Raw genomic sequence first — 25,580 nt, forward strand, 5'->3', positions numbered from 1 at the left:
AAGACGGGGAAGTAAATCAGCCATGCCCTTTGAAAGGATCCATCCCAGCATTTACCTTGAGAGATTGAGCGAAATAACGGAAATCTTTGATCTGAATAGCCGACGGTGATTAAAAAAAATAAAAATTAAAAAAAACATAGGTGCAAATGGGCTCTGAGCACTATGGGCTTAACATCTGAGGTCATCAGTCCCCTAGAACTTAGAACTACTTAAACCTAACTAACTTAAGGACATCACACACATCCATGCCCGAGGCAGTATTCGAACCTGCGACCGTAGCAGTCGCGCGGTTCCAGACTGAAGCGCCTAGAACCTCTCGGCCACATAGGCCGTCGGTGATTAGAAACGTCATCGTGCCGAGTTCAGTGTGGTAATCATTATGCCACCTTGCTCGTTAGATATGGCTAGGCTATTTCCTGAGACATATTTAGTAAAAATAGGTGCGCACAGAATAGGAAATACTGATAACTATAACTATTTCTTGTGTACACAGAAAACCATAAGTCTCTCGTGGTATCTCCGAATCCATCGATAATCCGTCGTCTGGCTGATTCCTCAGGGGAGGTGATATTGTCGTTGGGAGCTGTAAGCCGAGTCTTGAACTCCGAAACGGACCGGCGGTGTCGTGTGTTTACGTCGACGGTCGCGAGCCCCGCCGGGACGCGCCCGCAACAATGTGACATAACACTTTCGCCCGCGGCGCGCTGCCATTGGCCATGACGTCACGGCGGAGGCGGAGCGCAGGCGGACGGCGTGCGCTGAGCGTCAGTCGCTCTTCGGCGTCCGTGGAGTGCAGGCGAAGTCCGCGGTGTGCGGCTCACGCCAGTGTGTGTTGTGTGTTGTGCACGGCTCGTGTCGTGGCGGAGGACCGCACCGCAGCAGCAACGCGCTTCTTCGCTTGTCCCCGCCGCTAGGTACGTACTAACACAGTCCCGCGCACTTTGTGCCGTGCTCTCGGCCGGCTGGTGCTGCGTTGTCCGATTGTTGAGACGGTGCTGCGACCACGGAGTGTCTTGACACGTCTGCTCAGCCTTCATGTAGCGTTAGAGGATTCGTGGCTGTGGTTTACAGGTCGAAACGTCTCCACATCATCTCCTCATTGTTGTGCTATCACACGGAAGAACTATACGTTGCATAAATAGAGTTAATAAAAGACATCGAAACGCACGTTATGTTACACCGAAACAAGTAATGTTTAGGGTGACCAGACGTTCGGATTAATCTGGACATGTCCTCCTTTTTAGCTCTTTGTTCGGGGTCCGGGCGGATGTTTACAGTATCCGGCTTTTTCGCAAAGTTGAGTGTAATACAGTTAAATTGACAATTCGTCCCGTTCTATTGCTCTTTTCTTAAATTATTATTATTATTATTATTATTATCGTTAATTCCCCATTAAGGGGAGTGTTAAAACACAATCAATATTCACAATGACAATATGGTACATAAATTGGTACATTTCAAATTCGTGGCACTTTTTTCTGTCTCTTTTCTCTTCCCAAAAACCTCTCATAAATTCACTGTTTTTCTTCTTCCTCTCTTCTGTCCACTTCTTTCCTGATTTCTTCTCTTTTGGTATTTCTTCGAATTTATGTTTGTTGATTTTTTCTCTGCATTTTCCTCTGTTCGATATTTCTTCTGTGGAGATGTTTAGACTTTTCTTAAATACTTTAACTATTGGCACGCCCTTCATGATAAACATGCAAGAAGGCGGTGTTACTAGGTGGCACCAAGATCGTCAATGTCATCGGTGATCGACCTATAAGCGAATGCAAATATCGATTATTTAAAATTTTCGTTTCGTATCTTTGCTTTGTATTGGCTTGGCTTCCTGTAGTGCACGTATGATTTGTGCGTGTAATTTTTAACCGAGTGAGTTACGTAAAATATTTGGCTATGCATAAACGAAAGAGTACATTTTCTGATGCCATTTCCTGCAAATATCCGGCTTTCACGAAAGCGGGGAAATGAATTTGAAGTGGAATGTAAGATATGTGGAGCTGGAACGAACGTCTCAGTGGCCAATAAAGGTAAGAAATAACTCGACAGATTAACTGTCATGGTTTTATTTCATTGTTTCATAGTCATTCAGTTTATTTGTATTCGGAAGGTTAAAGTACAGTTTACATGTCGTCAGCTGCTTCTTGATTTGTAGATGTTGGTAGCGGTGCGTCGAATGAAGGGAGGTGAATGGTCTTACGTTTTTCGCTTTGTAAATAATTCCGTGTTGTTGACATAACAAAACAATTAACGCGACACTGTCACCACAATCAATGTTTTTAATTTTTTTTATATTTCTCAGTTAACCACAACCTGACCATACGTAACAATTAACTACTAGTTTTACCGGGAATTCCCGGCAGTCACGTGACTCGTCCAAAGCTGACGGGTGGTATCCTCATCTGCATTTGACTCGTTTGGTGTGTCCTCTTTTTTTCTTCCTTTGTCCTTTTTTGAAGCTGTTTGACCTCCTTTTTAAACAATTGCATTTGGTCACCCTACTAATTTTGTACTCTCGAACATTACGTATTTCAAGGAGGAAATACTTCAACTGTGAAGATGTGTGCGTTCGGTTATGCCTAAACACTGCGCAGGATTTCCCTGGAGTTAAGAGTAGTTTCGTGTAAAATAAAGAAGTGTGTAATGTCCAATAAAATGTGTCACCCTATGGAGATGCTTTGTTCCACATACACTGATGTATACTGAAAAATGTTGGGTTTTCTTCACTAGCGCAAAGCATATGTGCCTGTCTGAGGCGTAGAGGTAAATTCAGATATCAAAGTACTGATTTAAAGAGTTTTTAACGCGCCGGTTATGCGTTTTTGCGACCAGAAATGTTAATGTTCATACATCACGATGGGTGTTCAATTGCCATCTGTCAAAATGTTTAGTTGCGTCAAATCATTTGGATAAGTGAGATTTTGAATACATGGAAAATATTTTATTATCACATATTTTTACGTCCTGTAATGACATATTTTGAGTTACACGCATCGTGCCAGTTGTTCTGAGAATGGATGATGTAGGGCTATGATATCAGTGGCTACTGCCTTGGGATTGCGATAGACTCTCACCTGAATCCCGTCTCCATTGTATGCAAACAATTGTGTTTATAGTAAATCATTAAATACGATATGTGCATAAGCACTGTTTATGAAGAGCCCTTGCGATAGTCACTAATTCCATTTATGATATCACACCACGCTTGACATCGTATTTTCTCCATACTATACCTGAGTCAGATTTTAAATGCCGCTCTCTGAATTTTTAACCTGACATATTCCCGAGTATTTGGAAAAAGTCGCTGACTAACGCGATGATAATAATAATGTCGTGTGACGACGGCCTCCCGTCGGGTAGACCGTTCGCCTGGTGCAAGTCTTTCAATTTGACGCCACTTCGGCGACTTGCACGTCGATGTGGATGAAATGATGATGATTAGGTCAACACAACACCCAGTCCCTCGGCGGAGTAAATCTCCGAACCCGGGCTCTTAGGATTGATAGTCTGTCTCGCAGACTACCGGGGGCATCCACGTTGTGCTTTTCGGTGTGTTTTTCCTGGTATCTGGCTTCTCCTTCTGGACTCTGCGGGTGAACTGCCTCCTGCTCGTCGGGCATGTTGCACAAGCACCGCCTCCGAAGAGCGCCGCTGTACGCTTCGGTTGCCGCCGAAATCGCCTTGAACTCCAGAGGAGGCGGTGATAAACCAGGCCACATGCTTTTGAGCTGTTTCACCGAGCCCCGTCTTCCAACGTCAGAATCGTGCAGAGTGCGCCAAGGAAAAATTCCTAACGGATCACACGCGACCTACAGTGCAAACAACGAAAAGCGAAATACGTGTTATTAAAGGAGAAGATTGTCTCAGTGCTATATTTCTGCAATCTGCAGAATTCTGGAATGCATTCCGCCACTTGCCGATTCTTACTACAAAGATGTGACACGGGGAAAAATAGACAAATATAGCTATATTTTCACATGTTAATTTTGCTGTAATTTAACAAATTTAGTTATTTGAATGTATTTGCCCATATTGTGGCAGGAAGTGACTATTACATCTTCGTGCTTCGTGCCAGGGTATAAGGGACTCAATTCCGTTCATTGTAACGTACGTACATGCAGTAAATCTGTCTGATAAATCAGGGAAGTGACACTGTGAACAAACACGCGCTGCTCTTGCTGTTTTTCAGGCTAGGATTTAGTGCGAGAGGTTTGCGATTACCTTACTTCCTGTGGATGATGTCTTCTATGTGTAGCTGTACGATATGGATATATGGGTGAAAGTGATCGGTGTTGTGTATTGCTAAGTATGTATTGTTGTGGAGTACGGTGGAAGTGTGAAATGCAGATTGCCGTTTGTCTCGATTAACGTCAAAGTAACAGCAGAGCTCAGTGCATCGGTACGACAGACAAATCAACAACTCAACGCCCTGATTCCATATGATACTGTGGAGATTTTGTCACCATAATTTGTCGTGCAAAGCGAAGTGGATGTGTCGTGATGTATCTTGAGCATGTGCGCCACTAACCGGGGACCACGTTATTGATGCACATGCTCATGGTACATCACGACACATCTATTTCGCTTTCCGCACCAAATTCCGGTGACAAAATTTTCATGCACAAGAAGAATTATATTTAAGTAATTAAGGCCACCGCGTTTACATCGGCCACGAAGATATCAAATCAAATGGTTCAAATGGCTCTGAGCACTTTGGGACTTAACTTCTGAGGTCATCAGTCCCCTAGAACTTAGAACTACTTAAACCTAACTGACCTAAGGACATCACACACATCCATGCCCGAGGCAGGATTCTAACCTGCGACCGTAGCGGTCGCGCGGTTACAGACTGTAGCGCCTAGAACCGGTCGGCCACACAGGCCGGCTACTAAGGTATCAGGGAAAACAGAGAAAGATTCTTAGTTACTATGCAACCACAGTCATGTTTTCATAAATCAGAAAGCACATAAAGTGTGCTTTGAATTAGTACGTGACAGAGTGATATGCGGTCCTGATTCTTGGGAATTTTCCTTAGACTACAGTTCCCAGGAAATAAACAGCTTTGTTTTGAGAAACGGAATAATTACCATAAATAAAAGATGTGAAGTTTATCATTGAAGTGCTTTGTTTACGCATTTTCTTTCCTTGTTTTTTTCTCAAAAACCCGGAGGCTACAATACGTTAGTAATTTCCACTCATGATTTTAATTTTCCTGTACCTACAAATTACTGTTGACTGCTTTTTAACATATCCGATAAAATCGCTGCTGTCCCACATTTCGTGACGATGAGACGAACTTACTTAATGTTTTAGAATGCTGTACCAAATCTGAACTACTACATAAACCGTCATGTAGGATATTTTAGTTCTCCTTGAAGTCCTAGTTCAGTTATTGGCCAGCCACATTTTACAATTATTCTATTTTTCTGTTTCATTATTCGCAGTTCAACACTGTATTCTAAGACAAAGATTATTTTAGCGGCTAGTGGTTTCGTGTGCTTAAGGATGTCTGTGCGTTAATATGGGCAACACAGAGAGAGAGGAACTTTCTATTTTAATCGCTTTGTATATATTTTAAATATTTTAAGCAGTTTCATCTAGATAGTAGGTGCAAGAGCTCTAATCATATCTCTGTTGAATACACTAGACAAGCTAACGTTTCAGTAGCAATATCAAGATCAAAATTGTTCGCCGAACAGGAAGTCGAACCCGGAACCTTGCGTTTCCCGAACAATTCTTTTACCGACTGAGCTATCCAGATACGACTAACCAACCGCCGCCATAGCCTCAGATACATAAGCACCTCGCTGGTAGCCTACTTCCCAGACTTCACAGACGCTCTCCTGCCTTCTTTGTCCTTGTAGCACAGCAAGAGAAGTAATTTGCAGGGAAGTGGCTAAGTGTTGTTTTTAGAATGAATCTTCTGCTTCATTATTGCACTCTGCAGCGTAGTGTGCGCTGTTTGTGAAACGGTCCGGCATGGAGGTTTAAACTGTCCGAAAGTTTCAGGATTGCAGACTGCAAGATATATTCTAGAAATTTTCATCTAATCTTTAGTTGATATTGCGACCGCTGATGATGACGGGGGGTTTGGAGGGACTAAACATTTATGGTCATCAGTTTCTTACTCAACCGTTCCGCCCCCCCCTCCCTCCCTCCCTCCCTTCCTCCCTCCCTTCCTCCCTTCCCAGGGCGGATTGTGTACTCCACCTGATTGCGTCTGGAGTGTAAGTGTGAGAACGTTTTCTAAATGTTTGCGTAGCGTGCATTTGAGGCAGAACGTGGGTATCAGTCCAGTATATTCTTAGTGGTATGTGGGAAACCCTCTGAACACCAGATGCAGGCTGGCCATCTTCCTAGCCCTCTTCATTAATGCACGAAAAGATCCAATGCCGGTCAGGCTTGCCTCCTCGTGTCCGAAAACCGCGCGTTACCGAGCTTGTCTGTATTAAAAATAACTAAACTCCTCCCGTGGAGGCGTCACTGGACGCGGATATGGAGGGGCATGTGGCCAGCACACCGTTCTCCCGGCCGTGTCAGTTTACGAAACCGCAGTTTGTCTATTTGGCTGGTTAGATATCCCTGGTCTCTTGTTGCTATGAATTGCTGCTGATATCACGAGCATAATTCTGCTTTTACTCATTTTATTTATTTGTTTATTGATGACTGGATTAGGTCCTTAAGGCCCTGTCTTACAGCTGACCTAGTCGGTGTATGGTCCGTACACAGCATATAATTTTCTCTACAGATCCAATACGTGTTCGAAAGTGTACTGGCACACAACTGAAATCTCAATTGAAGCTTGCCAGGTGTGTGTGGAAGGTACTCTAGGGGCCATTAAAATTGCTACACCAAGAAGAATTGCAGATGATAAACGGGTATTCATTGGACAAAAATATTATACTAGAACTGACATGTGATTACATTTTCACGCAATTTGGGCGCATAGATCCTGAGAAATCAGTACCCAGAATAACCACCTCTGGCCGTAATAACGCCTGGGCATTGAGTCGAACAGAGCTTGGATGGCGTGCGCAGGTACAGCTGCCCATGCAGCTTCAACACGATACCACAGTTCATCAATGGCGTATTGTGACGAGTCAGTTGCTCGGCCAACATTGACCAGACGTTTTCAGTTGGTGAGAGATCTGGAGAATGTGCTGGCCAGGGCGGCAGTCGAACATTTTCTGTACCCAGAAAGGCCCGTACAGGACCTGCAACATGCGGTCGTGCGTTATCCTGCTGAAATGTAGGTTTTCGCAGGGATCGAATGAAGGGTAGAGCCACGGGTCGTAACACATCCGAAATGTAACGTCCACTTTTCAAAGCGCCGTCAATGCGAACAAGAGGTGACCGAGACGTGTAACCAGTGGCACCCCATACCATCACGCCGGGTGATACGACAGTATGGCGATGACGAATACACGCTTCGTATGTGCGTTCACTGCCATGTCGCCAAACACGGATGCGACCATCAGGATGCTGTAAACAGAACCTGGATTCATCGGAAAAAATGACGTTTTGCCATTCGTGCACGCAGGTTCGTCGTTGAGTACCGCAGGCGCTTCTGTCTGTGATGAAGCGTCGAGGGTAACCGCAGCCATGGTCTCAGAGCTGATAGTCCATGCTGCTGCAAACGTCGTCGAACTGTTCGTGCAGATGGTTGTTGTCTTGCAAACGCCCCCATCTGGAGACTCAGGGATGGAGACGTGGCTGCACGATCCGTTACAGCCATGCGGATAAGATGCCTATCATCTCGACTGCTAGTGATACAAGGCCGTTGGGATCCAGCGCGGCGTTCCGTATTACCCTCCTGAACCTACCGATTCCATATTCTGCTAACAGTCATTGGATCTCGAGCAACGCGAGCAGCAATGTCGCGATACGATAAACCGCAATCACGATAGGCTACAATCCGATCTTTATCAAAGTCGGAAACGTGATGGTACGAATTTCTCCTCCTTAGGCGAGGCATCACAACAACGTTTCACCAGGCAACGCCGGCCAACTGCTGTTTGTGTATGAGAAATCGGTTGATAGCCTTCGTCATGTCAGCATGTTGTAGGTGTCGCCACCGGCGCCAACCGTGTGTGAAAGCTAATGATTTGCACATCACAGCATCTTCTTCCTGTCGGTTATTTCCGCGTCTGTAGCACGTCATCTTCGTGGCGTGGCAATTTTAGTGACCAGTAGTGTATATGCTGCATCCGTGTTGAATCGTATGCGGCCTTCCTCCGTATTGCGCGATAGGCCGTGTTGCTGGCAGCGTTCCGCGCTGGCAGCAGTGCCACAGAGTTGCAACCTGCGGCAGTAAAGCTCCGAGCTGCAGCAGACGGGGCAGTACACGGGCGAGGCGGTGGTGGCGGCAACAATGGCCTTCCGGCGGAGGAGGCGCGTGTGTGACGGTCACGCTACGCTCACGTGCTGCCGCCGCCGCCGCCGCCGCCGCCGCCGCCGCCCTGCCGAACACCCTCTCCGCTCTCTATACGGCCCCTGCGAAGCCACGTTAGCTCCCACTGCTGCCTTTCCACTTGGATGACAGGGCGAGAGGTATGGTCCTTTTGGGCGAAACACGCGTCGAAATACAAAACAAGAGATTAATAATGCGCCGTGCCAGTCATTATGTATTTGGATATAGTATCAAAAAATGAAATTTAATAATATCCTGTTTCCACTGCAATACCAAGAAATCTCTGTCTTACTTAATACACGTATATGCCCTAATGTGAGGAAAGGTCCATATCAGTTTTTACGGTCATTAGTGTTAGCTCTATTTGATCTCATTGAGGCAGAAATCTCATTCAAAGGGGGAGTAGCAAGTGTGACAAGCAATGGGTGTCATCAGGCTAAGAAAGTAATACAGGTTCGCGATAAAGATGGGTTAAAAGGAACTGGCACGTTCAGATACACAGTCTCATTATCTGAAAGATATCAAAACGAATTCTAGACTGGTTAACAAGTTCAGCTCACTAATCTATCTATATACTCGCACGAATTCAGTAGTGACTCGAATTACCGAAGTCAACGACAGAGGGTTACATTAAACCATCTTTTGAACTTTCCCGTCGACGGACAAGCATACGAACACAAGTTACAGATTAACATTGTGCACTGTAGATATTGTAGACTACCGCAGCTGTATATTACTATATATGTAAATGAAGATATCTGCCACAAATCACTTCTGAAATTATTGCCAATAACTGGTTTCGAGCCTTTCCAGGTTCATCTTCAGATGAAGGGCATACAAGTTACGTGTCTCTGTTTGTAACGCGATGCCGGGTGCTGACAAGAAGACAGAAAACACTTTAATGTATCGCTTTGTATTTTTGTCACATGGTAAATGGTGTTGAAAATAAAATGAAGAAATTCGTCACTTCCGCATGCTTCCCCTGAAGATAAGCCCGAAAAAGCTCGAAAATTGGTTAATGGAAATTAAAAAAAGTTCTTGAGTAATTGATCGACGTTATCTATAATTATGTTTCCAACACAAGTAAGCCTCTAAGAGAAGAGTGATAGCCGGTAGATATTTTTTAATGAACAAGTTAACGATTGGAAAAGAAGAAAACAACAGTAATTCATCTGCCTGTAAATAAGCACAAGTGTAACACGTTTACGCAAAAGGCTGAAGTATCGTATTTAGACCTACCACACTGAATTAGATTGCCCTGCTTATAGCCCTGGACTGTTCTCTGGTCGGCCGACCCGATTTAATTTGCCCTAAATCGTTTCAGGTGTTTGCCGTGGTGGCTCCTTCAACAGTGTCACAATCTTACAGCCAATAGGTGTACTGTACTAGGAAAACGCAATCACTCTGTTCTAATTTATCGCATTTTCCATAAAGTATCCAAGTGCGTTTGGTTGTGTACAGAAGCTAACCCCTCAAGCCCAGGCGCCGCGAATTCACATCATACCAGGGCGACTCTAATAATTGTAAGGTTCACTGTTTTCGAGCACCAGTGCCGGCTCTACACGAAGGCACCAACGCTTCTGACGTGCGCTGCCATGTCGCGAGTGTTTCTGGTACTTCTTGATGTTTTTTCTTCCATGAAGAAATTTGTTCAGGTATTAAAGTTCAAAATGGCTCTGATCACTATGGGATTTAACTGCTGTGGTCATCAGTCCCCTAGAACTTATAACTACTGAAACCTAACTAACCTAAGGACATCACACACATCCATGCCCGAGGCAGGATTCGAACCTGCGACCGTAACGGTCGCGCGATTCCAGACTGTACCGCCTAGAACCGCATGGCCACTCCGACCGGCAGGTATTAAGGGGTTAAAATGGTTTGTAATTCAGTTTCCTAGTCTTTTACTGCCGTTTTTCATTAACCGATTTGGTGATGAGTGAAAGCGAAACTGCCAACGATACCGCTTGCGTGACGTGTGGCTGAACCGTACAATTGAAGAAACGCGACAACCGTTTTGCTTTCCTGTGCTTCCCGAACTTACTCGGCCCTCCGCCTCTAATGGCGTCGACGGGTCGCTAATCGCTACCTTCGTTCCCTTCCTCGACCCTAGGGCACAGAAAGCGGATGAACAGTTGTATGTGAGGGGGGTACTTAGTGACAGCGACGGGTAGGATGGAAGGGAGTGCGCCGACGGCGACGCTGCGGCAGGCTGCTGGACGCGTGCCATCAAGGCCGCACGACGAGGCAGCCGGGCAGCCCAGCTGCGTGCCGGGGGCGAGGTACTGAGCACGCGTCTCCAGCAGGCTGGAACGGCCGAGCAGGGGCCCCAGCCGATGTGGGCTCTGTTCCGGCGGCCGGGGCGCGTCCTCAGGACATCCAAAACTACTCTTTCTGTTTACAACATGGTCAGTGCCGTACTCACGACACGACTGAATAAATATATGTATGTGCAGGGTGTCACAAAAAGGTTCGGCCAAACTTTCAGGAAACATTCCCCACACACAAATAAAGAAGAGGTGTTATGTGGACATGTGTCCGGAAACGCTTAATTTCCATGTTAGAGCTCATCTTAGTTTTGTCAGTATGTACTGTACTTCCTCGATTCACCGCCAGTTGGCCCAATTAAAGGAAGGTAATGTTGACTTCGGTGCCTGTGTTGACATGCGACTCATTGCTCTAAAGTACTAGCATCAAGAAACTCAGTAGGTAGCATCAACAGGTTAGTGTTCATCACGAACGTGGTTTTGCAGTCAGTGCAATGTTTAGGTGCAATAGCCGTGGCGCGGTACGTTTGTATCGAGACAGATTTCCAGAACGAAGGTGTCCCGACAGGAAGACGTTCGAAGCAATTGATCGGCGTCTTAGGGAGCACGGAACATTCCAGCCTATGACTCGCGAGTGGGGAAGACCTGGAATGACGAGGACACCTGCAATGGACGAGGCAATTCTTCGTGCAGTAGACGATAACCCTAATGTCAGCGTCAGAGAAGTTGCTGCTGTACAAGGTAACGTTGACCACATCACTGTATGGAGAGTGCTAGGAGAACCAGTTGTTTTCGTACCGTGTACAGCGTGTGCAGGCACTATCAGCAGTTGATTGGCCTCCACGGGTACACTTCTGCGAATGGTTCATCGAACAATGTGTCAATCCTCATTTCAGTGCAAATGTTCTCTTTACGGTTGAGGCTTCATTCCAACGTGATAAAATTGTAAATTTTCACAATCAACATGTGTGGGCAGACGAGAATCTGCACGCAATCGTGCAATCACCTCAACACAGATTTTCTGTGAACGTTTGGCAGGCATTGTTGTTGATGTCTCGATTGGGCCCCATGTTCTTCCACCTACGCTCAATGGAGCACGTTATCATGAGTTCATACGGGATACTCTACCTGTGCTGCTAGAACATGTGCCTTTACAAGTACGACACAACATGTGGTTCATGCACGATGGAGCTCCTTCACATTTCAGTCGAAGTGTTCGTACGCTTCTCAACAACAGATTCGGTGACCGATGGATTGGTAGAGGCGGACCAATTCCAAGGCCTCCACGCTCTCCTGACCTCAACCCTCTTGACTTTCATTTATGCGGGCATTTGAAAGCTCTTGTCTACGCAACCCCGGTACCAAATGTACAGACTCTTCGTGCTCGTATTGTGGACGGCTGTGATACAATACGCCATTCTCCAGGGCTGCATCAGCGCATCAGGGATTCCATGCGACGGAGGGCGGATGCATGTATTCTCGCTAACGGAGGCCATTTTGAACATTTGCTGTAACAAAGTGTTTGAAGTCACGCTGGTACGTTCTGTTGCTGTGTGTTTCCATTCCCTGATTAATGTGATTTGAAGAGAAGTAATAAAATGAGCTCTAACATGGAAAACAAGCGTTTCTGTACACATCTCCACATAACATATTTTCTTTCTTTGTGTGTGAGGAATGTTCCCTGAAAGTGTGTACGTACGTCATTCCTCGCTCTACTGCCCGGGTCCAAATTGGGTTGTAGCGTTTCATTCAATCAGTCTCTGGCTGGTACATCTGAGGTACCTCTGTACTGTGTTCTGGCATTTCTTGAAAAACATTGACGAAATGGCTCAATGGGCTACGAGTCCATAGGTTCACAAGCCAATCCAGTCACTGTGAGTTCTCTCCTTTCGCCTCTGGCACTGGATTGAATTTGTGAAAAATGGCAAGTTGCTTTGTGATTGGGAGATCACGTTAAACTGAACGTTTCCATATAAGCGACTGGACTTAGTCCATTCAAAGGTCATTGTAAGGCAAAGTCGTAACACCTGCAACAGGACCAAGCCTGGAAAACCACTGTGGAGCTTAAATCAGCCTCATACTTGAGGCCAACTTCAGGATTTGGTAGGAAGAGAAGCTCACAGCCTACTTCCCTTGATCGTCTCTTAGACGCCCAATGACTGTGACGTCCTCAGCCAACGGGCGGAGGCTTTCAGGGGGTTATGAGCAATTTTTTTGCCTTGCTACAGATTCAGACCAGGTTCTTCGTCACCACTCGCTGTCTTGCATCTCGCCTTCAGTTCCGCATAGTTATTACATTCCTGTCCGCCCCTGGTAACTGAGTGGTCAGCGTGACGGAATGTCATACCTAACGGCCGGCTGGTGTGGCCAAGCGGTTCTAGGCGCTACAGTCTGTGTGATGTCCTTAGGTTAGGTAGGTTTAAGTAGTTCTAAGTTCTAGGGGACTGATGACGTCAGAAGTTCCATAGTACTCAAAACCATTTGAACCATACCTAACGGCCAGGGCTCGATTCCCGGCTGGGTCGGAGATTTTCTCCGCTCAGGGACCAGGTATTGTGTTGTCCTAATCATCATCATTTCATCCCCATCATCGCGCAAGACGCCGAAGTGGCGTCAGCTCTAAAGACTTGCACCAGGCGAGCTGTCTACCCGACGGGAGGCGCTCGCCACAGGGCATTTCCATCACATTCGTGCCTAACACTATCCGTTAGTTCTTCTGCACTTTTAATGCTCTCGTCTTGAACACAATAATTATTTTGTTTCATTCACTCTTAAGCCATTTTCAAAGCAACAAAATACTGTTCAAACAAATTGTGTCGTTCAACTTAATAGTGTTAATTATGAGTAAAACTATTTGGTTAAGCTGAGAGTGTAATATAAGTGCGATATACGATCTCGGCATCTCAGATCTTTTACGTAATACGTATCCAACTTTCTCCTTCCTCTCGCAAATCATTTTACTCCTTGTTGGAATAAAAACTGCCTTCTCAAGATGTGGCGTAATCAATTTTTCTTCATTTTACTATCCTTCACTTCAATTTCTGTTCTTCCCAATTCTCCCATACATCTTCCTGTTCCTCACCCTGCTTTCCCAGCTGTAGCTCCCTCCATACCCAATACCTCCAACTTCTTTTCGTTGCCTTTTGCTAATGAGCTATGCTGCGCATATATCATTCGGCCAATCATTTCCTTCAATTTTTGTTCAGCACCATCCACTTCGGGAGAAAGTTGGAAGATCAAATATTTTCTCGTCCACATTATGAGAGGAAGAACTGTGGTCAAGTTATAGTAGGGGAGGAAGAGGAACGCTGATGAGGTCTTGATTCACAGCCATACTGGCCTACGTATCTCTGTACTTTGTTGGTTGGTTGTTTCGGGAAGGAGACCAGACAGCGTGGTCATCGGCCTCATCGGAGTAGGGAAGGATGGGGAAGGAAGTCGGCCGTGCCCTTTCAAAGGAACCATCCCGGCATTTGACTGGAGTGATTTAGGGAAATCACGGAAAACCTAAATCAGGATGGCCGGACACGGGATTGAACCGTCGTCCTCCCGAATGCGAGTCTAGTGTCTAACCACTGCGCCACCTCGCTCGGTGTATCTCTGTACTGTGCACCTGAACGTTGCAGAGTATATTATCGGTTACACGTTTCATTTTTACGCTCCTGTGCAACATAGCTTCATACGAACGCGCTCACTTAGCATCACTGTGATGGCAGGAAGCGACTTCGTGGCACCCATAACTCACCTACAAAGTGAGGCAGCAGTGCTCAGTTGGATTGGGGTCAAGTGATCAGGAAAGAAGGGGGGTTTAGCGGGGGGGGGGGGGGGGGGGGGGGAAGAGGACAACACAACACAAGCATCCTCATGTCCGTAAAGTCTTCTTCATACCATTGTGACGTAATTTGAGAGTGAACTGGCGATTCGTTGTGGCTTGATGAAACTACACATCACTTATCCGTTGTCGTTAGTCATGCACCCGTATTAATCTCCGTGTCCATGTACTGTTGTAGCACTGGAGGCACATTCGTTGAGCGGTACCTTTTGTACAGCATAACGAAGAAATGTTTCGAGTGGAATGACAGCATATGTGCTGTGCAGTATTGCCTAGGCGAGAGATTTGCTGTATACTGGCCCGTCTAATCAGCTGTTACAATAACCGAGAGTCGGCAGCGACCTCTTTCGTCTACATGGTAGCTGTTTCTGGCACATGATAAACACAAAAACACAATGACTGTATGCTCGGATACGGTGAAATATCTCTTCAACTCTCTCTCTCTCTCTCTCTCTCTCTCTCTCTCTCTCTCTCTCTCATCTCTCCCACCCCCAACACAGCATTACCTCTCATTCAGTTGCCCATCACTGAATTTGCAATGCATCACACCGATTTTAAGTTAAACAATTTCATAATTGCTATTGAACACAAAAGAGGGAATAGTGTAACATTATATAAACGTGTAGAGATGGTGCCCACACATCATCCATACAGTCTCTATCTCTCCCCATGACATTTCCATATTTTCCATATTTTTGGTTCCCTGAAGAAAGACATTAGTGGTCGCCGATATGCTTCGGACGAAGACGTTCTCCCCATTCGCTACCGCAAGCATTTTTCCATGATGGAATTGATCGTCCTGTCACACAGTCGGATAAATGTATTCACAGTTATGGAGATTACTTTTGAAATGATGAACAGTTTATTTTCTTTTTTCCATGTGTCTCGTTTTTTATTTGTCTGCTCATTGTATGCTGCCTGATGGGGCAACGCTGCATTAAATCTTGACCGAATACAGAACTAAAAGCTACTTCTGTAGAGATCGAAACTTTCTGTCAGTTCACGATTTACTAAAACTGATCTAGAACTCCTTTGCAATTGATTTGTTTGCTGTTCCTGTAGCTTTTCATTTACTTTCAGCAAATACGGCCTAAAGAAAACTTGAGCGAGTAGAGAAGTGTTTAACATTCACCAACTGTGACTTATGTCTTCAACCGATCAAGCGAATATCAACGTCGTCGTGTTAGCAGGCCGCTAGCACGGCTTGAAAGAACACGCTGTCATCGTCCAGTGGACGTATGTTGACACAGACGATTAAGTGTAGGAGGCCGAGCAAATAAACGCAACGCAGCTTAGTAGTTCTCATTCATCATCGTCTCTCTCACTGAAATGTTTACCCATACATTACCGAAATTCATCTCTATCAAAGCGAATATCGCCGTGTTTTATTTAATAGATACTTCCTCTCGATTATGTTCATCCGTTTCTTCATCCAGCGAATATTGTAAGCTCACAACGATAGCCAGTTACAGAACATTCGGTTTCAGTTTCGGTTCGAACAACACTAAGTTGTTACCGTAATTGATCGGTACTTTAGGCTTCAGGGTAGTGTAGAATGACATACTCTTTACATTTTCTTTCTTTCCTTCTTTTTTCCCAAATAATTTGCCTCACTGTGGTGATTAATGGGACTAAACACATATTGGTGCGAATTCAGTACATCTTCGTTTATTCCGTTATGCGTTCCTACTGCCTGTATTGGGAGTAATATTATGACCATACTCAATGTGTACATGTGGGTTAAATATAAAGAAATTAGGACATAAGATCAGCAAGCTCGCAAAGTGGTGATACCTACCGTCATAAAGAAAAATAAGTCTTTCTCTAACGCTGTTTCGTCTGTATGTAGCGGAGAAATTCTCAACAAGCAGCTTATTTCACTTTCAGCTGCTGATTCTCCAACAGACTTGGATTAGATTGAGCATTACCCAGTTTCCTGACACGGTTCTCCCAAACAGACTGGGTGTATCAATTTCCACGAAACCCGGACGATTACTCCGTCATTAAAACTGAACTATTAACTGAAACAGTCACTCAACTGTCAAGTTACTTCTGTAACCAGAATCAATCTGAAAACGAATTATATTTTATTTCGAAACTGGTTGTGTGTGACATGCTACATAAGGCTTTTAATTAACATACTCAACACAATTTATTTTCTTCATACCTTTGAATAATTTGTTCTACTTTTCTCCTCATTTAAAATTTAGTTGTGAAATACAGTTCACTTAAGTGTTGCACGTACAGGGTGTCCGAGGAGGTGTGATCAATACACAGGGATACGATAGGAACAGTCATTCGAAGTAAAAAACTGTAGCAAACATGGACTCCAGAACGTGTGCCTTAAGGAAAGCTGTTAGGACCTGTTCGTCTTCGCTACTGTGAAACAGATCTCTTCTTCTGAACAAGTTCTCATAGATCTAAACTATGGATTTCAGAGTGAATGTTTACTAGACATTTTTGCTTCGAATGATCGTTCTTGTCTGAGCACTGACCATTCTTCCTTGGACATCCTGTATGAGTCTACCGCTTGGTACTATTCACTGTCATCTTTAATTCCTGCGTTGGGGTGTGACATTAATTAACATCTGTCAAAAACTATCGGCTTGTTTCTGAGTCAGTAGTAATTACTTTGCTTCACTGGAAAATTTTGGAAACATTTTGTTATCCACTCTACGCAGTGTTTAACAGGATATATTGAACGATTTTGAGAATTTTTGCTGATTTTCGTCTTCCGAAAGAACTACTCAGGCAGTTAGTAAACAAATGTTTCATTTAACTATTGAAGTACCAGTTCCGTCGAGTCTCCTTGAACTGACAAGAAAAGCTATTCCAGGTGAAAAAATTCTGTATGTTGTAACTTGTATATGTTCTTATACGAAACTCTTTTATGGAAGAATTCTGTGTCTTCCTCACTGCAAATTTACAGATCGGCAAGCTGACAGGGCTCAACAGGACAGGAGTCAGTTGTACTACCGTATTCAAAAAGACAAAAATCACTTTGCATCCGGACGTTAGCAGTTGACAAAGAGCACTACGAATAAATCGGATGTTCTGTAAATTACTCTCAGAGCTGAGTTCCGCTAAGCCGTGACAGACAGCGGCCTCTCTATACTTCGGACATGCAAAATGCACAAAACGTGGGACGCCAATGGCAGCGTCAGAAGTTACGAGACAGTCTTATGCAAATTCTGAAGTTCTCATTGGTATTTACTTGTTACCTTATGCTAATTTCGACACGGTATAGTAAGCGCAACCGGCAACCGTAGAGCGTTGTTCGGTGCGACACAATCACAAAGAAAATGTTACATGTTACGTGGTCGTGGCACAGAGGCAATCACGAAATTTAATGCCTCACAGGCCCGTTACTCAAGTTGAAACCGTTAAATACTGCCAGATTAGAACACGTTGCTTAAAAAGAAGAAATACTACACCCACATCTGTTGCCTTAAGCTTGAACTTAAGTATAGCGCTGGTGAAATGCTTCTCTCATAGTGCTAGACCTTTTCGATCTCTGCAAAACAGAGATATACTTGTGTCTGAATGTTTGTAGAAGTTCGTTCCTAATAAATAATCTCCAATCAAATTTATCGCTCAATCTCTGCCTAAAGGTTACGTATACTGGTAATTGTGACTGGGATTTGAAAGCGTCAACCGAGTTTCATCCATTACGATTTTAAAACAGGACCACTATCCAAATAACCTTTTTCTAAGATTATCGTAGGTGACTGACGTTTTCCTTATATATGAATCCAGCTGGAATCTGTTATTTTACTGTCTTTAGGAGCCGGCCGTTGTGGACGAGCGGTTCTAGGCGCTTCAGTCTGCAACCGCGCGACCGCTACGGTCGCAGGTTCGAATCCTGCCTCGGGCATGAATGTGTATGATGTCCTTAGGTTAGTTAGATTTAAGTAGTTCTAAGTTCTAGGGGACTGATGACCTCAGACGTTAAGTTCCATAGTGCTCAGAGCCATTTGAACCATTACGACTGGTGGACTTCCGCACGGAGTTGAAGCAGCATGGAATGAAGTACCTGCATCCCTCATCTAATCTCAGTTCAGCTCGATTCCCAGCCGTGTTTGCCCCATTATTGCTGCCATGAGTGACAAATGTAAAATGGTGCGAGATGTTCAAAATTCTGAGAAAAATGGGGTAAGCTATAGGGAAAGACGAGTAATATACACTACGTGCAATAGCCAAGAGCGACTAATAAGAATGGACAGCAAAGAACGAAGTGCTCATATTAAAAAGGGCGTAGGACAGGGATGTAGTGTTCCACTCTTAATGTTCAGTATGTATATCGAAGAAGCAATGATGGAAATAAAGGGTCAGGAGCGGGATTAAAATTCAAGGTAAAAGGATATCAATGATACGATTGGCTGATGAAGTTGCTAACCTGAGTAAAAGTGAAGAAGAATTACATGATTTGCTGAATGAAATAAACAATCTAATTAGTACAGAATGTGGATTGAGAGTAAATCGAAGAAAGACGAAAGTAATGAGAAGTAGCAGAATGGGAACAGCGAGAAACTTATCAGGGCTGATGGTCACGAAGTAGATGAAGTTAAGGAATTCTACTAACTAGGCAGCAAAGTAACCAATGATGGACGGAGCATGGAGGACATCAAAAGTAAGCTTGCACTGGCAAAAAAGGGCATTCATGGCCAAGAGAAGTCTACTAGTATCAAACATATGCCTTTATTTGAGGAAGAAATTTCTGAGAATGTACCTTTGAAGCACAACATTGTACGGTCGTGAAACATGAACTGTTATAAAACAGAGAAGAACGCCGCCATTTGAAATGTGGTGCTACGGACGTATGTGTAAAATTAGGTGGACAGATAAGGCAAGGAATGAGGAGGTTCTGCGCAGAATCGGAGAGGAAAGGAACATGTGGGAAACGCCGAGAAGAAGTAGTGAGAGGATGGTAGGAGATCTGTTAAGATATCAGCGGATGATTTCAATGGTACTAGAGGGAAGTGTAGAGGGCAAAAATTGTAGAGGAAGACAGAGATTGGAATACAGGCAGCAAGTAATAGAGAGATAAAGAGGTTGGCAGAGGAGAGGAGTTCGCGGCGGGCCGCATCAAATCAGTCAGAAGACTGATGGGTCAAGAAAAAAAAAGAAAAGTCGCAACTCTAAGTACTAACTTCCGCATCCTATACACTCGTCGAATTAGCTAACTATTTAATAATTTATACTCCGTACTGCACTGTTGTTGTTGTGGTCTTCAGTCCTGAGACTGGTTTGATGCAGCTCTCCATGCTACTCTATCCTGTGCAAGCTTCTTCATCTCCCAGTACTTACTGCAACCTACATCCTTCTGAATTTGCTTAGTGTATTCATCTCATGGTCTCTCTCTACGATTTTTACCCTCTACGCTGCCCTCCAATGCTAAATAGGTGATCCCTTGATGCCTCAGAACATGTCCTACCAACCGATCCCTTCTTCTACTCAGGTTGTGCCACAAGCTTCTCTTATCTTCTCCCCAGTCCTATTCAATAGCTCCTCATTCGTTATGTGATCTACCCATCTAATCTTCAGCATTATTCTGTAGCACCACATTTCGAAAGCTTCTATTCTCTTCTTGTCCAAACTAGTTGTCGTCCATGTTTCACTTCCATACATGGCTACATTCCATACAAATACTTTCAGAAACGACTTCCTGACACTTAACTCTATACTCGATGTTAACAAATTTCCCTTCTTCAGAAACGCTTTCCTTGCCATTGCCAGTCGACATTTTATATCATCTCTACTTCGACCATCATTTATTGTGCTCCGCAAATAGCAATACTCCTCTACTACTTTAAGTGTCTCATTTCCCTCAGCATCACCCGAGTTAATACGACTACATTCCAATATCTTCGTTTTGCTTTTGTTGATGTTCATCTTATATCCTCCTTTCAAGGCACAATCCATTCCGTTCAACTGCTCTTCCAAGTCCTTTGCTGTCTCTGACTGAATTACAATGTCATCGGCAAACCTCAAAGTTTTAATTTCTTCTCCATGGATTTTAATACCTACTCAGAATTTTTCTTTTGTTTCCTTCACTTCTTGCTCAATATACAGATTGAATACCATCGGGGAGAGTCCGCAGCTCGTGGTCGTGAGGTAGCGTTCTCGCTTCCCGCGCCCGGGTTCCCGGGTTCGATTCCCGGCTGGGTCAGGGATTGTCTCTGCCTCGTGATGACTGGGTGTTGTGTGATGTCCTTAGGTTAGTTAGGTTTAAGTAGTTCTAAGTTCTAGGGGACTGATGACCATAGATGTTAAGTTGCATAGTGCTCAGAGCCATTTGAACTATCGGATAAAGGCTACAACCCTGCTTGCCTTTCATGTCCCTCGACTCTTGTAACTGTATAAGCACAATAAGTAAAATTTCATTATTTACTATCCTTCGTGGCGTTGCAATTTTAATGACCGGAAGTATACAGTCCGCTCTGTGGATGCTAACCGACGTGTCAGATTTGAAAGGCACGGGCTATACGCACTGTGCACGTGCAAGAGGACGCCACGCCCGCAGGTGAGCTGCAGCTACGTGCTGGTGTTATCAGTCACGGCGCGGGCCGCCCAGAGCAGCCGTGGGCGGGTGAGCGCGCTGTCACGTGCGACACGCGACGGGCCCGCGCTCTGCCACTGTGCTGTGGCCACTGAGCGCCCACCGGTTGCTCTCCTGGCGGTGGCGCCACGCCTGCACCGCTGCGGGCCTTCCCCACGGGCGGCGCTTGCCTCACCTGACAACGCGACACTCGCGGACCTGTCAGTAACGCCTGCAGTAGCCAGGCCAATAACTTCGGCTACGATCAGAATATACACAGGCACTCGGACTTCGCAGCGCGGTTCCTCACATACTGCCAATATATATATACTAAGATGGTATTTGTTCTTTCGGACACGTCCGAAAGAACAGATACCATCGGTGAGCATGCAGTTCGTTAGAATGAAATTACAATGAAATGAACATCCTTAGCTGCTTACAGGCGTTGCTATACGTCAACGGGGACAGATGAAAATGTGTGCTCCGACCGGGACTCGAACCCGGGGTCTCCTGCTTACATGGCAGACGCTCTACCCATCCTCTTTTTTTTTATATAAAAAATCTCCTATTGTTCGTTTTCGTTCGTTGTATCTGCTCTGGGCGGACCTCGCAAGACACCCATTTCAGTTCGTCGTTGTTCCATTAACACAGTTTTTTATTTTTTTTTATTACAGAGGGCAGCTAACCCTCTCACCGAACACGCTGAGTTACCGTGCCGGCTGTCTGAGCCACCGAGGAGACAGAGGATAGCGCCACTGCAGGAATTTATCTCTGGCACGCCTCCCGCGAAACCCACATTCTCAGCGTATTATCCCGCACTACATTCCTAGTGCTCCAGCTCATTATACTCATTACTCGCGGCGCGTTGTCGATTCCCGTAAGAGTTCGGGCACTGTTTGTGCATTCGCACAGAAGAAGAAGATGGTGACCGGTGAGCCTTATATATATGAGGCTCACCGGCCACTTGACAACCTTCTTCTTCGGACATGTCCGAAAGAACAGATACCATCTTAGTATATATATAGTTAAGGCTCACCGGCCACTTGACCATCTTCTTCTTCTTCTTCGGACATGTCCGAAAGAACAGATAACAGGCCACTTGACCATCATCTTCTTCTTCTGTCCGAATGCACAAACAGTGACCGAACTCTTACGGGAATCGACAGCGCGCCGCGAGCAATGAGTATAATGGCCTGGGGCACTACGAATGTAGTGCGGGACAATACGTTGAGAATGTGGGTTTCGCGGGGGCGTGCCAGAGATAAATCTCTGCAATCGCCCTATCCTCTGTCTCCTCGGTGGCTCAGATGGATAGAGCGTCTGCCATGTACGTAGGAGATCCCGGGTTCGAGTCCCGGTCGGGGCACACATTTTCATCTGTCCCCGTTGACGTATGTCAACGCCTGTAAGCAGCTAAGGGTGTTCATTTCATTGTAAACAAAATTATCTCTCATAAAATTTCCTCCTGCGCATATTTCGGGCAGTAAATGGACGTTACAGTCCGCTAACTACCTCTGTCAGGATATAGCAGTAGTGCTGTGCAGGTGGTGCAGTAGATAGTGTTTTGGGTTAGCATGCACGAGGTCGAGGATTCGATTCTGGGTCGTGGATTACTTGTTTTTATTTGCTAAAAGTAGTCTGAGTGCTTCGGTATCTAGCGGCTTAATTGTCATACAGTGACAGTGGCTCTTCTACAAAACACCTGCAGCTACGTACTATAAACACAGAAATGGAAATACAATCGTTTCATTGCTCAGCCTTTAAATAAATCTTTAGCACGTCGTGGACACGAATTGTTTCGCCCCACTGCAACTTCAAGATTAGAAACTTGTTTTGTATGTACCCTCCCCAATGGTTTCATCGATTAATACTGTTATTCTTCCCACATTCAGATCCATTACATTTCGTTAGGGCCCTACTTCACCAGTTGGGCTAGGTAACGTGTGTGTGTGTGTGTGTGTGTGTGTGTGTGTGTGTGTGTGTGTGTGTGTGTGTGTTTGAGAGCGAGAGAGAGAGAGAGAGAGAGAGAGAGAGAGAGAGAGAGAGAGAGCGCTATACTTTACTCTGTACTGTCGTCGGCATTTTGAATAGTTGTGTTTTTTATATATGCGTGGCTCCTTATAAGCTACTGATTGTTAGCCAAAGAACAACGTGATGTTAGAGCCAACCAAGTATTTAAGGCAATAAAGAGCAAAAATACTTGGATATATTTGAACTGTATCTGAGGAGAAAAATATTCTTTAAGTGAAGTAAGACTGTAAAAACGGGGTGTGAATAAATAATAATTTAAGAGGAAAGAAAGCTAATGGAAATGATAAGGAGTAGGAAAACAACTTCCCTGGGGTGTATGAGCGAAGAAATTGACTACTAAGCGTAGTAAAGCACTACAGCGTTCAAATCAATTTTCGGATTGAGGACAGCTTTACATTGCGTGGTATAAATAAAGTTGACATGTTCACTCCGTGATTTTATTTTCAGTTGGTGACGTAGTAACCATGTAAACAAAAATCTATAATGGCTCCTAACCAACTGCAAAAAGTGGACATGTCCAAGTAAATTTAAACTAAATGAAATTTCCGTTGCGATCATAGACGGATTTATCTAACAAGCTTCAAATATGCTCACTCTCAGGGCCAAGATCGTCAAAATAAGTTATGTGACCGCATTTCACTGACGTAATGGCTGTAATTTTTAATGAATTTACTTTGAAAGTAATAAATTGTGGTAAAGTACTTAATAGCAGGCTGTCTTGTGCTAAATCTTGAATCTTTGGTGACGGCCGGGGTGGCCGAGCGGTTCTAGGCGCTACCGTCTGGAACCGCGCGACCGGTAAAGTCGCAGGTTCGAATCCTGCCTCGGGCATGGATGTGTGTGATGTCCTTAGGTTAGTTAGGTTTAAGTAGTTATAAGTTCTAGGGGACTAATGACCTCAGAAGTTAAGTCCCATACTGTTCAAAGCAATCGAATCTTTGGTAAAGTGAGAACGTAACAAATTTCGATTGTGAAGTGTCTTCTACATAGGAGCCATATTTTGCCCGCTCTTACTGGTACTTTTCGAAAGGAGATGTCCTAGCACTCCTATTGGTTCTCTCCATTTTATATCCACATCTTTAGTAACAACATGAACATAGCTCTAAGCACATCGCGAAGTCCACAGTAGTCCAAACAATTCCTTTATCCAACTTGAAATACGTGTGTGTTGCAAACAACGGCTAAGGATAATGTCTAAAAGGTCTAAGTGTGAAGCAGGAAGCAAGATTATTGTTTTCTATTTCCTCGTCATAAAATTAATGTTAGTGAGGTAGCTCTGTCTCATTTGTACGAAAGAACACCCCCCCCCCCTCCACCCCCCCCCCCCCCCCCCATTACGCCGTTGTCATTTCTGTGAGTTGGATCGCACTTCTGCAGACCGATTTGTGACGTCGTTTGCAAGTTATTTCAGCCTATGAACTAAGCCGCCATTTCAGGAAGTGTCGAGTCCTCGTGGGTGACGAAACGAGGCAGGCGACCGATAGATGTTCCCCAGTGGACGCCGCTGCGCGGGTTTCAAGGACCAGCGCGCGCGCCTACAGCTTTCACTGTTTGCCAGAGGCTCTGCCGCAATCTTCTGGGAACGTCCCATCCCGCTGCCAAGGAATGCTTCCTCGTATGCACTTTCGTCACACCGTGACTGGCGTGTTTTTTTTCCTAATTAAAATGTTTCTCACATCACTCTCTCAGATTTATTTAGAATGTTTAGTGGTTGTTTAGAGGCGAGACACTCTTAAACAGTAGATATCACACCCCTACACAGCTCTCTGCGAGATGGTCACACACAGCAATCGTGGGCACATTCCTCCACTTCTACTCTCCCGTAATGGTGAAGAAATATAATAAACCAAGTTTTACAGTGTTTTTATCGTAACCGGTATTTTCCCGTCCTAGTACAAACCTATTTATTTACTGTAGTCTAGTGTCTGCTTCTCTTCGACAATAGTTAATACTGCTGTCTTGTGTCTCTTTGCTTCTCTTCGAAAATAACTGAACTTCCTTCAGCATAACAAGCCAGTACTGTACATCCCCCAGGTGCCGTACAAAATACAGAAGAGTGATTAATTCTGAAACAGATTTATTGTTGGCAACATCAAGCCAATCACAACTGAGTACTGACACAAAACTAACCGTGAACCGAGATTATATTTTTATGAAAAAAACTTATATTTTTACGTCATATTTCGTTTCGTAGGAAAAATACTAGTACTGCAGCCAAAAGTTAAACATTTAAATCCCGATCCAGCTGTCGTAACAAAAATTTTCTGTTGCTTTCCAAAATGGTTCAAATGGCTCTGAGCACTATGGGACTTAACATCTGAGGTCAACAGTCCCCTAGAACTTAGGAATACTTAAACATAACTAACCTAAGGACATCACACACATCCATGCCCGAGGCAGGATTCGAACCTGCGACCGTAGCGGTCGTGCGGTTCCAGATTGTAGCGGCTAGAACCGCTTGGCCACTCCGGCCGCCCTTTCCAAAATTCTCTTAATTAAGTGACA

At 44.7% G+C, this 25,580-nt stretch overlaps 1 protein-coding gene across 2 annotated transcripts in view; it reads left to right on the forward strand.

The window, feature by feature from the left end:
* The first annotated feature begins 681 nt into the window (after positions 1 to 681).
* Positions 682 to 25,580, forward strand: part of LOC126273192 (uncharacterized) — a 416,556-nt gene continuing 391,657 nt past the window's right edge. The window contains exon 1 of one of the 2 annotated variants that reach the window (XM_049976716.1): positions 682 to 914. The gene's annotated coding sequence lies outside the window, so the exon portion shown is untranslated. The remainder of the gene's footprint in view (positions 915 to 25,580) is intronic. The other variant, XM_049976717.1, reaches the window with a different exon arrangement.

Source organism: Schistocerca gregaria, chromosome 5 (genome assembly GCF_023897955.1).
Source record: "Schistocerca gregaria isolate iqSchGreg1 chromosome 5, iqSchGreg1.2, whole genome shotgun sequence".
In the NCBI taxonomy this organism is placed as follows: domain Eukaryota; kingdom Metazoa; phylum Arthropoda; class Insecta; order Orthoptera; family Acrididae; genus Schistocerca; species Schistocerca gregaria.